Source organism: Notolepis coatsorum (genome assembly GCF_963971535.1).
Source record: "Notolepis coatsorum genome assembly, chromosome: 11".
NCBI classification, from domain to species: domain Eukaryota; kingdom Metazoa; phylum Chordata; class Actinopteri; order Aulopiformes; family Paralepididae; genus Notolepis; species Notolepis coatsorum.
The window spans coordinates 40,841,303-40,853,591 of record NC_140175.1 but is presented as its reverse complement, the minus strand read 5'-3'; the positions used below and the strand labels follow the sequence as shown (position 1 = coordinate 40,853,591).

At 40.7% G+C, this 12,289-nt stretch overlaps 1 protein-coding gene across 1 annotated transcript in view; it reads right to left on the bottom strand.

Moving 5' to 3' along the window:
- The window catches only part of uhrf2 (ubiquitin like with PHD and ring finger domains 2), a 149,956-nt gene that overhangs the window by 64,086 nt on the left and 73,581 nt on the right, over positions 1-12,289 (bottom strand). The gene's annotated exons all lie outside the window — the stretch shown is intronic.

Below are 12,289 nucleotides of genomic sequence, written 5' to 3'. Positions count from 1 at the left end.
GGGAAAACTAAATTTCACTTCTCTGTATGTCTTGCACATTATGAGAAGCGACAATAAAGCTGACTTTGAAAACATGTTGAATCACGTGACATAATTGCCCCTTACCCGCACAAGCTGCTGCACTAAAAAAAAAACAGGGCTCTATGGAGAAACCATGGAACCCCCCTGACTAAAATTATAATAGAGATCTATGGAGAAACCATAGCACTCCCCTGACTAAAAGTTGTTACAACGAGCACACAGAGTCTGACGTGGACGAGAAACCTGTCTATATTACAGTTGAACATATTATTTTGTAGCTGCTCTGTCCGCAACAAAATGTTACAGCTAATGCTAGTTAGTGTGCATTAAAGTTGGTCTTTGATTAACAGTAGCTAGCCTTAGCTGCAACATTTTGGTAGCTGACATTAGCAAACTTTTCTGGTATATAATGCTAGCTAATGCAGCAAAAAAAGTTTTGGTTGCTTTGCATTATGGGGCAGATTAGGAGGAGTGGGTGACATCATTACTAGGGGCAGCCCAAGGCCCCAGTCAAGAGCTTCAAAGTGAGGCCAAAAGGCGGAGTGGATTTTGGGCCCATTCATGCACGAGCATTAGCAAGGGGGAGGGATGACGGAGCACTTGTCTTCAACCCTACTAATACCTAATACCACATCTTTTTTTTTTAACTCTTATTGAGTGGGTCAAACTAAGAACAGTGGTACAGAAATGACATATGGACATTCCTTGCATATTGGAGATCATGAAGAACACAAGGAGTCTACTTAAGTAACCAGTAAAAGTAGAGGATGATGTATTAAAGTTTGATGCAACACATGGATTGAATCAGACTCTGTGTGACAATTGTGCTGCCATTTTAGAGTGTGAATCTAATATCCTTCATACACAACGCTAAATATGTTTTGTGCAACTCAGACAAATTTCTCTCCACCAAGTCCAAATATTTTTCCTTTTTAACCAACATTAAAGGGGACATGCATTGCTATTCCTTGCACTATTTGGGCAAGTTTACACAATTCCTGTGAATCTATGGAACACATCTGAAAGTTTTTTTTTCAAAAAAATTCATTGTTTTATATTTCTAATCAAGTACTCAAAAGCATAATTTTTCTCCCTTTGGAATTCAGGCTGTTATTGGATGGCGCTTTAAGTGACAGCCACCCACACAGTCTGCGACTGGCACAGAGAGAGATAGAGAGAGATTGAGGGAGAGACTAATTTATTTTGCCGCGGGGGGGCATAATCCCACGGGACAATGCATTGGTAACTTGTTTCAAATGACAATATACCCTTGTGATTATTATTGCATGGATCGGAATACGGGCGTGCGCGTGGGAGCATGCGCAAAGATATTTTGACAGTGATAAGCTAGTGCTCCCGACTGCGAGGGAGAGAGAGAGAGATAGAGAGGGAGAAAGAGAGATAGAGAGGGACACACAGAGCATTTACACACAACCTGTGTAAATGCTCCGTGTGTGTGAGAGAAGACCCATCCGCGCGGCGCACGCACATACATTTACACACACTCCTGCGCGAGGGGACCGCGCTGTCCCTCTCTCTCTCTCTCCCTCCCTCTCTCGTTCTCTGCCTCTCTGTCAAAACCCGTTTGAGGAAGTGTCGGGTTACACTATGCGCTACAACCATAGCGGGGGCGTTACTGCAAATCAGTACCTTATTCACGTCAGCAATACCGTCAAATCAGAACGGCTTAGTTGAGTGAGGGAAGATCTCGTGAACTCGAGACTAGACTGATGAGTCAATATGATAATGAACGACACAGACCACATTGATATAATCCCCCATTGCTAGGAAACAATGCTAAACACTGGAAAAGGCCATTTATAATGCATGGGACCTTTAACAAACACCTCGCAAGTTGTTTATGACAGATTTCACTCCCCCTCGACCGAGATCGATTTGCAATTGAAACAATTGTGGAGTTAATGGCTCAGTCCTGTCGTAATGTGCATAATGTATCTCTTGGGGAGCCTGGCTGTTTCTGTCCTTGAAACATTTGCAATTGAAAGGTAAGCAGCCTATGATTGGAACATGGCAGAGGAAGATAGTATCAAGCTAATTGATCCCTGGATGTCTGCAATATCTATAGCTTGCAGTTATTGGGAGGTGAAATGCATAACTTACAACTGAAAGAAAACGTTTAAACACTGACGGTAAGCTATAGCCCAGGCCTAGGGTATAGAACTGAATCAAGAATACTAGAAGGACACTCAGAGAGATGCCTACCCATCTGGTTACTGCTAGTGATGGTGATTAAGGCTGTGTCCAGCCTAAAACGATTTTGATTTGTTTAGTTTTCGTTTCGTTTTAAGGTTTCCGTAAAAATGAAAACGTCTCAAGATAATAAGTGCATGCCACAAATTTACAAAATAAATGTCTTTCCTGTTTCTTTTATTTTGAAAACCCCCGACCGGAAGTGTTATAGTGTCTGTTGCTAGCAGCTTAACTTGTGTCGGCCGGTTCTGTGCTTTTCGAGCTACTCGTTTTCCAAAGGAGAGGAGAGAAAGACCACGGCTCACATGCAGCTCAAACTACCTGTTGGAATAAATTAATTGATTGATGTTTAACTTGTCCCTGTGTGTGTCCAGTCATTTCGACTAGCAAACGTTACCTCAGGAATACCACTGTCTATTGTATTTAGTTGGTTAGCTATTTAGCTAATGTGGATAGCATTTTGAATAGCATCAATGCTAGCTGGCTGGCTACAGCTTTAATAAATAAAGCCTTTATTTACTAAATTATGGAGGCTTTTTAATCGTCAAGGTAAGAGAGGATTTGTCATGATCAACTGAAGGGCGGCGTATGCTATGGAACAATATAGGGCTGTCTTAAATACTTCGAAGCTTCGTTCGATGGGCATGGGATTCAAATATGAAAATAAAATTCGATTATGAAAATATATATATATATATATGATTTTATTTATTTTTTGCCAAATCAACTCTGCCTCTCTTTGTTAATTACAACAAGCAATGCTGTTTGTTATTTAAGATGAGGTCGGACTCGGCACTGACAGATTTGTGTTCATTGTGCTGCTTTTATAAAGCCTCAAATGACGGCTTACAATATTTCATGGAAGCAAAGTGTTTAGTTTGTCTAAGATTTAAAAAGGTTTAAACTTTACAGCACTGACAAAGTTGAACAAAGTGCTGTACAAGTCCCACAACATCAGGCTGCCAAAATGCAGTTCCGTGTGGCAGAACGATGCAAACGATCAAATACTTTGCCTAAAACGACCAAAATCCTTTTAGTCTGGACATGGCCTAAGGTTCTCCTAAGGGAGCCGGATCATGTAGCTCCATTCCTTTCCAAGAGCCGCTGATGAACGACTTCATTTGACCCTTTTTCTTTTTTTACTTGGTTTATCAGTGCAGAAAGCAGAACAGAGCTAGCGGCAGGCTTTGTGGGCTATTGAATCAATTAACACAACACAAATAGCAACACATACACATTTATACTAATCTAATATGAATTACATTTAATTAATATTTAATTGGTATACTATTTACGGTTACACAGGACAGGTCTGGAAGTTAAAACATGAGTCTAATCAAGCAAGAAGTCTGAACCATTCAGTCTTGTTTCCACTACAATGTCATCCATCCCAAATCACACACCCAGAACGGCTTTTCTCCCAGAGATTCAGTTCCCTTCGTTCCCACCAGAGAGCCGTTCAAAACAACCGGATCGTTTCCCAAAGATCACTGGTCACCACTGGAATGTCTCCGTTTATGAACCACAGCGGTGCAGGTGATAATGCACCACATTCTACTTAGGCCTAACAAAATTAATAGTTGGTTTCAGGTTGGTTGTCAGTTTGGCCATGGGTAGGTAGGGAATTTATTTTATTTTATTTTTTTATTTTATTCTTTCCCACGGCGACTATGGATAGGGAATTTCTTTATTTAATTAAAATGTTCACAACAACATGGATGCATGTACTCTGCCAACATGTTTAATATCCATAATACTAAATGTTTGACTAAGATTTCTATGAAACTTTATTAAAAAAAAATTCTAAAAACTCATAAAATATATTGGGTCGCACCTAAATCGGCAGGGTCGGTCGGCAACCTGAAACCAACTATTAATTTTGTTAGGCCTTAGAGTAGTGAATGGTCTCTTAAATTCACACAAGTGTTTGTATTTCACTTGTGAATAAAGTTAAAAGAAATCTCATCTATAGTGAACTTTCAAAGTAGGCCTACTTCACCTTTAAAACACAACGTTGCCCAACGTTCGCAAATACATTTAGTTGTAATACGATTTCTTTGATTTTGTGCATAGATCACTAGATTTCATGGGCATATAACAAGATGACAGAGGACAATTGGCCATATAAGGAACAATAAATAGGCTACATAACCTACAAATATGAACTGTTCTGAAAGCGCAATATTGATGTAACTAATAGTTTCGCTGGGAAAATAATATTCCAATATGGGCTGATCTGATTACAGGAGTCTAGGTGAGGCTCAGGCTTTGTGCATAACATAACTGGATGTTTTTGTATAGTTAGGATAGCATAGTGAAAGAGTAACTGTATATTGTATAGCAGTGTACATAGAACTCATTACCTTTTGTATTTTATCTTAGTACTTTTATCATGTCTATTGTATTTCTATTCTATTTTATTCTATTATTATTTGTATTTTCTGCACAATCAAAGCGGGCATGGCCACCTTCATTTCACTATTATGTCTTGTGTATGTATGTGATGAATAAACCTCTTGAATCTTGAATCTGTGTAGTGCCCTCTTGCATTTATGTTTACCATCATTATTGATTTCGCTGGGAAATTAATTCAAATAGAATACTTCAGCCTATGTGCAATGTTATATCAGAACAGTAGAAGTTATGGCTGGTGCATACAGAATGACAGAAGGACAGAACCACGGTACTGTATATAGGATATATTAAACAGACTAATGTTGCAGCACCACACATGGTGCAATGTTGAAAAAGTCCCTTGATGGTGTAGCTCAATGGAAGTCATCACTGCCCTCCACCTCAACAACATTTATGAGACAACTTGGGCCCACAATATCAGTGCCAATAATGGCCTTTTCACTGCCATTTTGAAAGCATTCTGAAAGCATTCTGAAAGTGGTGAGTGGGTGGAGCAAAGTGATACGCATCTTCCTAGTTTTTATATAGTTCTATGGGGCAGACATACTTAATACAGTACCTCACCCATTTACTACTGAAATTAGAGAATGTTGTTTTAATGGGTTTTATGAGGTGACATAAGTTATTCAACACAGAGGTTTGATGATGATGCCACCATAGACCCATCCCTGGCCAAGCAAATGAAACCATCACAGCTTTAAGATGCTGTAAATGACAACATGTGAATGACAACATTATTTGGCATAATCACAAACGACTCGACAAATACCATCTGTGCCTCTCCTGTGCGATGGTAAACAGAGCTATATGAGAGAAATGCACAAATTAAACATTGCATTAAAATGCAATATAAGTAAACATTTTACGTCTATATTGGTATCATTCTCCGCGTTACGAGAACGTAAATATCGGGTGTGTTTGAGGCTGAGCCCAGAGCTGAACCATAAAACAAGATCTGAGAGGCTTGTTACGCAGCCAGCCAGCCACACAAACACACACACACACACAGCTGTGGAGAGGATCCCACCCTCTATGGTTTCAAGCTCATTACATTCAGTTGCAAAACCATCCAGAATCGCTTCATGCTAAACAGGTGGGTTCATTTATGACAAGGGACTGGTTTTATGCCTTGGATTATACATGCATTTGTGTGTGTGGAGAGAAGGGGGGGGGGGGGGGGGGGGGGTGTTTGTATATGTATGTCTGTGGAGAGAAATGGAGGGGGGTTTGTATATGCATGTGTGTGTGAGTGCCGTATTCTGACCCAACCTCTACATGTTCTGGCAAAGATGACAACGACAGAATCCTGGGGGTGGGAAGTGATGAGGGAAATGCAAAAAAAAAAGATGGAGAACAACAAAAAACAACACAGAAATACCAACTCACGGTTGAATGCCTCTGCCAACCGGTAGCCAGTGCTCTGTTTTTGGCTTTTGATGTGTTGGGGTGGTGGTATCAATGCATGGAGGTCAGCCGCCTCAACACGTTTTTTTTTTGCCGGGTTTCAGAATGGTTTTAAAACTTTTAATTTATACACAATCAATGCAATGGAAGTTGTAGCAGTATTTGGTTCTTGTGGGTGTAATTAAAATGTACTAACATGTGTTAGTTTATGGTTACCTAAATAGGCTATAGCCTAGTTAATATTGTTTCCCATCTATGAATCAGTCTTTTCAAAGTTCTTTTCCCTAAATACCTGACAATATCCAAATATAGTATCTACCACCAAATACCACCAAAATGTAATCAGTTCATCCTCGAGTCCAGGTGGATGTTTGTGCCAAATTTGAAGAAATTCCCTCAAGGTGTTCCTGTGATGTCACGTTCACGAGAGAATGGGATGGACAGACGGACAGCCTGAAAACATAATGCAGGCCACAGCTGCACCATCGCGGAGGCATAAAAAAGAGGTCTCGGCTTGGGGGGGCGGCTACGTGGCGTAGTGGGCAAGGCGCTCGCCACGAATGCAGAGACGCTGGGCTCGCCTGTTCGAACCCAGCGCTCCACATTGCTTTCAGTTTAGCTGGTCGTTCATACTAATACACATTGGCCGTATTAGGGGGTGGGAAACTGATGGGTGGGGATCGGGCGTTGTGGACAGCAACTCCTACAGGTCGGTTGGTGCGCCTGCGCAGTAGAATCAGGAAGTGTCGGGGGCAGCGTGAGCCTCCCACGCGTTACTCCTCGCCACTGAGAGATCGAGCTGCGCAGGTGAAAAGATGCGACTGCTGTTACCTCAAGTACCGGAGGGGACTTGTGCTATGTATGACTTAGTCCACATTGCAGCCGGCTTGTGGGAGGCAATAAACAGCGTTCGTGACAGGGGAGGGTTGAATTGGATGATACGAAATTGGGATGGGAGAAAATATAGAAAATGGGAGAAAAAGTGGATACAAAAAAAAAAAGGTCTCGGCTCAGGGTCATATGAATCATTATTTTGCAATCACCTGAAAACATAGCTGGTTAAAGATCCCCTCCAGCTGATATTTAAAAAGAACTCCCAAGTCTGCAGCTTATATTCTTTCAACATTTACTTAACTTCCTGTGTAGCTGAAGGTAAAGGTGTCAAGTTACCACATATTGGACCATGATCAGTTCACAAGGATTAAAGCAAAAAAGAAATCTCCAGACTGATTTTTTTCAGGCCAAGTCATATTCTTATGTTAACCTCCACTGTATATTTTTTATTTAATAGCGTTAGTGTTTTAACACATTGGACGCCAACAACGTCATAATTGGCGCTGGTGCATCGAGGAAATCCCTCCGGCAGTAATATCTTGTTACGTGGGTCCAGACAAACACTCGAGTGCATGGGATCGCTTTCGAAACGCAATAATCTATATGATTTTGGCGTTTATTACGTCATACAAATGGGAAATGGATCTAGCAGATCGACGTCAAATAATTGGAATATTTTTCCTCCAGTCTCATCGGCGAACGGTAAGAGGAATATAACGTTATTTTCAGCCCGATTGTTTATTCATTTCACGGCAATCCATCTGAACAATGTATCAACCCATACTAAATAAAGCCGTTACTGACGATCAAGGAATTATAAACGACCCCCCCCCCCCCTTCCTTGACGCATGATGAAGCATAATGTATACCGATCATATACATTTGAATTTTTTAATATAGCGTGTTGAAACGCCAATCAATAATCTATCATATTATGCTTCAGGGCCTATAACTTGCGTTTTTGGAATTACATCAGAAAACCTTAAAAACATTTTATATTCTCAACGGTATTAACACAACAATGTATGAATGAAAAAATATAACGTTCCCACATCCGGAACGATAGATACCCGATGTTGAATGGGCCATAGTAATATCGATATAGCTATAATATTAAAAAAGTTATAGCCCTGCAAAGAAGGTACACATCTCCATAGGCTTTCAGCTGTGGCAGACTGGACCCAATGATGGGTACAATGCACGGCACCCAATGTGTTTAGGGAACTAGATTATTTTGAACATCTTTTCTATTGTTAGCTTTTACGTAATATCAATGCTGTTTTCAATTAATTAAATAAAACAGATTTTTTTTGCAAGGGTTAACTCTGACTTTGTCATACAAATAATCAACCATCTACATACTGTAACTTTTCAGTGCAAGTTTTTATTTACATTGTGACAACTGAACAAGCTTATGACTTGAACAAGGAACTAAACAAAACTAAGGCTATATAGTTAGGCCTAATAACATTGGCTTGTGTGCCTATTTGTGAGCTCCCACAGACGTGATGGAATTCAAGTTCAAGTTGATATTAGGCAGGCTACACATGGCGTAGGCTACATGGCAGTGAGATTCATTGTTCTTGTATGCTCTCTCGTATTATTGTTATAGGCTATTGTCAAGAAAGGAAGTACATTATTTTCAATCGTGGCTTTAATTCGTAGCCTTAAAAGAAGCAGTCTCCTAGCAGCTTCATTAATCCTGATCCGTCTCAGCCACAGCATAACTGAGACCGGCTATGGCAAAAATCATGAATAGACTACTGTAAATAAAATAGCCTATAACATTATAAAGGATAGGCTATAGCAGGGCAGGGGTTCCCAACCTTTCTTCCCCAGAGCCCCACGATTCCTTGGAGACATAGGAATATGATATGATATAGGCTACTGAGATAGCCCACAGCGGATAGCCATTTGAGAATAGGCTATTATGGCCATTGGCCAAACAAGGGTAGGCTAGGCTATACCCTATAAATATTATTTAACGTTTTCATAAGCGTAAAGATACAAGGACAACAGTTAGATTAACGATCAAGTTAGTTTACTGTATGCAGGCTTCGCAGGGCTCTGTGTCTGTGCCATGCGCTAGGGCTGTACCGAATGCTTCGAAGCTTCGATCATAATGTTGACATTCGAATTCTAAATCAACATTCGAATTTGTAATTTTTTATAAAAGAAAATATATATACTTCTTTTTTTTGTGTATTTTTTTTTGTGTCTATTCAATCTGTTTAAACCAATGGGGGTTTTCTTCACAGTTGCAGTTAAAGATTAGGCTACACGAATATTATAATATTATACTATAAGTCATCACCATCTAGGGCTGCAACGATTACTCGACATAATCGACGACGTCGATTATAAAAAAAATCGTTGACGAGAAATTGTTGCGTCGATTAGTCATTAAAAAAAATTTATTTTATTTTTATTTTTTTTGCACTACCTATCTTTGTGAAAGTGGCTTTTCAGCTCTGGTCCAGTCAGCTGAAGACTTCTTAGCTTAACATAACAGACCGACAGTAAGTTTGGGGGAACTAATGGGATAACTGGGGATGTTGTTTGGTCCTGACAAGAGTCTCAAAGCAACTCTGAGGTCATGCTCAATGTCCAATCTGTTCCTCTGCTCGGTCTTCAGCTGGACCAGAGCTGAGAAGCCACTTTCACAAAGATAGGTAGTGCAAAAAAAAATAAAAAAAATATATATATTTTAATTTTTTTTATATAATTGTTTTTCGATTAGTCGACTAATCGAAAAAATTGTCGACTACCAAAATAGTCAGTTGCAGCCCTATCACCATCACTTTCATACCAACCGTGCCCTTATTGGATTATTTATGTTGACGAAACTGATGTTATATTCATTAAAGAAAGTTGATTTAATAAAAGAAAAATACTAATTTAATCAGATCAATCACTTTATTCAAATTGAGGATTTTGTAAAAAAAAAAAAAAAAAAAAAAATTTATAGACATTCAAAGCTTCGTTCGAATACTTCAATCGAAGCTTCGAATGTTAAAAAATGACATTCGGTACAGCCCTACCTAATACCGACATCAAAATAGATTGTATGCCTCTACAAATCATATTATACCAGGTAACCAATTTACGGAAAATACGTCACGACTTGGAATCAAATTGACGGAAATCCGTCGTAGGACGGAGAACTTTAATCCCCGAGTTCGACCTATTGGTGACATCACACATGAAACTCCGATATCAGGGAAGTACAGAGAAGGGGAAGAATGTGAAAAAGGTGCTCTGGTGAGAAGTTCTGCACATATAACAATCTGTATCGCCAAAGTCATGCCTCCAACAGGAGAAACAAATTATTTGAGTTGAGGGGTTCTTTAAGACTATTTTGGGTAGCTAGCTGTAAGCAGCTGTGGTCCCACAAGAACACAAACGGCTAGTTGCTGCTCATCACAGTGGCTCATAGGACTGTCCCCAAACCACATTTAAAATCCATACATTTATGTGTCTCGCAATACTATATAATACCTATATTATATACCTCTGCAACTAAACGCAATATAGCGGGACGTCGCGTCTTATAAATACAGTGCAAACATGAACCAAAGCAGGTTTGTGAATATATTATTGTGACGATGCCAGAAATCAGCTTATAGTTTTCCAGGAAATTCAACCATGACGACCTATTCATTAACTAACCGACCAGGAGGGGGACAGCTCTACTGGCATGTGAAGAGGACAACACCCAGCTGTCCTAGTCGTATGTCCTCCACCAGTGCCTATTTCCCCGTCCCACTGCAAACTACCCAAGACCAAATAATAATCCTGTGCAGTATTTTTACCTCTTTCAAACCCACGTATATTGCACCGCTCAACATGCCCGCTGATGCTGCTTCTCTGCTGCGACTTCCCGTTACACACACATGCATACAAACACACCCACGCACTCTGAGCTGGTCCTGTCTCACCAGGCATGTTCGCGGCAATTAGAGAGAGCGGAAGGGAAGGCGAGGAAGGAGAGAGCGGTAACGCTCCCTAGAACTCACGGGTTACCATGGAAACGCCCGCTTCTGAATGAATTTGCTAGAGGAGGCGAGGGGGGGAGGGGGAGTGAGTCCAAATTGTAGCACTGGCTGCAGTGTAGACTGTGCACCAACCCCCCCCCCCCCCTCTCTCTTCATCCTCTTGAGAAGCGAGGAGGAAAAGCTGGGGTTTGCGTTTTCTTTTTTTTTTCTTTTTACAAACCCACCCGCCATTGGTGACACACATACACACACACGCATACGCAGATACATATATACGCACCGCACGGCTATACATACATACGCGTTCCACACATATACTTGCACCGTACACACAAAAATACGGTGCACGCACACACGCAGAGATATACAGTGATCTTTCTCATTCAAATCTATTCATGGTGGAACGGACATAAAGTTCTCCACTGGAAATACTAACTCACAAACTGAAAATGTAAACTTAAAATATGTATTTAATGGGCGCCCTCGTGGTGCACCGCATAGTGCCTCGCACACCTACGCGGCCGTCCCGGGTTTGCCTCCCGCTCCCAGAGATGATTTGTCGCATGTCCTCCCCACATCTTCTCCCGTTCTCCCTCTCCTCTGTCGGTCTTGTATGGCCAATTAAATGAAGCTGTAAAAACGCTAAAATAAATCTTTAAAAACTAAAAAAAAAATTTATTTAATAACAAGCCAAGTAGCTGTTTTCTGGAAGAGGAAACACTTGTGTGCTAGGACAGGTATACCTTACATTTTTCAGTATGTTCATTTGTGTGTCCAATCCATTGATTTATTTTTGCGGTTACTCAAGGGAAGTTAAGGCCTCAGACAGTAATAGAGCTGGTTTTCCTGCACAGTCGTGGCTTCATACATTTTGCACTTACTCTCTGTGTGTATTTCCTGACTTAAAATGGCCAGATATTGCCATCAATATCACCATCGCTACTCCGACTTAATCGTACACAGCAATGGTAAGCATGACTTCTGCTCATAATCAAAAAGTTAAATCAGGTTGAATAGTGCACTGCTTGAGATGTTTGTCCAGATAGGATATACCTGCTCTATCTTACAAGCTTTTCCTCTTCCAGAAAATGGTACCCTGTTATTGAATATGTATCTCAAGTTCTAATTTCACTAATTTCACATTTTGCGTTCCTCTCATTTCCTCTGATCTTGATTCAGCAGAGCATGTGACTGTGTGTGCAAGGGGAGGGGCTATTCACAGAGCATGTGACTGTGTGTGCAAGGGGAGGGGCTATTCACAGAGCATGTGACTGTGTGTGCAAGGGGAGGGGCTATTCACAGAGCATGTGACTGTGTGTGCAAGGGGAGGGGCTATTCACAGAGCATGTGACTCTGTGCAATGGGAGGGGCTATTCACAGAGCATGTGACTGTGTGTGCAAGGGGAGGG